A 2,856-nucleotide genomic window follows, 5' to 3' on the forward strand; every position below is an offset into this window, starting at 1 on the left:
GACTGGGAGAAACATCTCAAAGTTCTAAAGATGCCTTTGTTAATCTGTGATGTCAAGTACGTTTGAAATGAGGATGATGTTTTTAATTTTTCAAAGGTCATTTTCCTGTATGTTCTCAGTTTTTCTATGATAAATGTATTGTATGTATGATTACAAATAAGTACATTTTTTCAAAAGGAAAACACACACCTCATCTTTAATGATAGCATGTGTTCAAATTCGTTCACAAGAAGAAGATCTCCACTGGCTAGGCTGCTGGTCTAGCACACCTCCCATACCTTCACCTTCAGAGGCACCCAGGTGAGCCCTGAGCCTGCCAGTTTGGGAGCCACTGGGTAAGGCTGTCCAGAGTGGATCCCAGGAGAATGCCTACTGTGCCTGCCACCCCCAGGTCTCCTTCCACAGTCCCTCGGAAGTTGTTTTGTTTCCAGGCACAGCCATTGGCCTTCCATTTCCATGCTCGTCTCAAACTCCACCCCAGAGGCTGCAGAAGTATCTCTTCCATCCTAAACTCCACAGACAGCCCCGTTGCTGCCCTCCTCCAGTCTACAGGGGTTTCTCTGATCCACGCTCGCTCTGTGTCTCCACTCAATTCTAAGGAATTCCCCACACCTGGGAGGTCAGCACCTGCCTCTTCATTGCCTCCTGTAGAAATCACCCCTCCCCCAGGGGAATCCAGCCCTGGTCCTCCAATGACTTTGAATGAGCCTAATAGATACATCCCACGCTACTGGAACCAGAACTCTGGGCTAGCTGGATTGCTTCTACTGCTCTGCATACCCTGCCTTTTGCTTAGATTCAGATTTAGAGGGAACATGCCGTGCCTGTTTGACCGGAGTTTTGGCTGTTGAGCAAGACAGCAAGTTACCAAGAAAGCCTCAATGAGCCACAGACTGAGTAGTGGCTGTCGGAAATTCTTCAACAGTTTTTTTTTGTTTGTTTGTTTTTTTGGTTTTTTTGCCCCAAGGAACTTTCTAGAGAGACAGAAATTTGTTAAGGGTGTTTGTATACAATGTCTCCATTAATATCTGCTAGCCTTAACTGGGGCTGGGAAAGTGCACAGCAGTAAAAGCAGATTAGGATTGACGGGACTGGAGAGCCGGGCTTTGCTCTCCACCCACGGGAGGATGGAGTCGTCCCTGGGGCACATCTGTGAGCTCCAGAGAGACCTTGGTTGTCCACACAGGAGGGGTCTAGGGACGGAGATTCTGGTGCTAAAGCCCGTGGACCAGCTCCTTTGATTCTTGTTTTCCATCATTGCCTCCTGTAGACTGAACTAAGCCCCTCCCAAGTTCATGTTTTGAGACCACAGACCTCATGATTAAACCTAGAGCCTGAGCTTTTGAAAAGATATTGCAAGTTAAATAAGGCCACAAGAGGACCCTAGCCCAATGTCCCATTGCTGCTGCTATGTAAGAGGAAGAGACACCAGGTAGCTCTTAGCTAACCCCAACACTCCCTCACCGCCATACACTTCACACACACACACACACACACACACACACACACACACACACACACACACGGGGGTGGGCATGACACGGCTGTGTGGGGACCACAGAAGGAAAGAAGGAAGCCATCTCTTCAGTCCTGGGCTTTTTCCTTGGCTGATACCTTAAAATGAGGGAGGAGGGAGGCGCCTGGAGTATCTCCATTGAGTATATCTACCTTCCTGCACCAGGCTGTGGGTGCTTAACACATTCCAGACATTCCATCTCATCATCTTTGTATCCTCAGGGCCACGTGTGAGAAATAAACACCACCATGCTTCTCTAGGAGGCAGGCTGGAGAATGTTCAAGGGTTTAGACTCTGTCAGACCAACCTGGGTTTAGATCTAGAGCCCTGCTACTCTTTGTCTTTTTACTTAATCTGTAGAGGGAGCCTGGATGTTTCCTTGTGTGCTGGAAAAACCAAATGAAGTGATTCACATAAAGACATTAGCAAATCTGTGCTTGATACATTGTTACTGTATGATCCTATTTATTAGCAATCATCGTGATTATGAGCAAACAGCAATTCTAATAGAAGGATGTAGTGATAAGTTATCTCTAAAGAATCGGTGGGCAGGAGTTTGAGCTTGAAAGACAAGTAGGTCCTCCCGGCAGAATGACAGCCTGGGCAGGACAGGAGGCAGGAAGGAGCCTGGCTGGTGGGAAACTGGTCCCCACTCCAGTGTGATTGACATACAAATAGGATGAAATACTGAGAGAGTGGAACTAGCTAGCACAGGCTAGGGCCAGAGAAACAACCAAGGGCCTTTCAACAAACCCAGCCTGTCCATGCTCTCTGAATCTCAGTAATGCCTCTAAACCCTACACCCTTCTATCTATTTTTTAAACAGTGTTAATCTCAGAATTATTATAGTGTTTCTCAAAGCTCCTCTTTTGTTTTTTATATTAATACATAAAATTATTTTTCCAGCTTTCTAGTTTCCATGTATTACTTCTGACAGACACTGTCTACTGTCTGTGTTACATAATGAATTGCCTTACAGCCCATGGCAAACGATAGTCTAACTTTCAAACCTGCCCTTGTAGGTCCAGGCTCTCGGTGACCAAGCATGAGTCATGAGCCAGACTGACTCTGTTGCTGCCTCCGCACATCACTGCCCCCATCTTCACTTCTTCAGAGAGACACAAGGGGCTGAGTATGTAGTTTAGCTGTTGTGTATTGAGTACTCCTCTGTCTGCATAAGCCCCTGGGTTCAATTTTTAGCATCTAATTTAAAAATAGAAAAAAAGAGTAAGACAGACGTATAATAATATTTCATTTTTTAAAAAAATGTTTCTATATGTATGTGTCTATGTGAGTATATTCTACATGTGTGCTGTTGCCTATGGAGGCCAGAAGAGGGC

This window comes from Peromyscus eremicus, chromosome 2, assembly GCF_949786415.1.
Source record: "Peromyscus eremicus chromosome 2, PerEre_H2_v1, whole genome shotgun sequence".
Classification (NCBI taxonomy): domain Eukaryota; kingdom Metazoa; phylum Chordata; class Mammalia; order Rodentia; family Cricetidae; genus Peromyscus; species Peromyscus eremicus.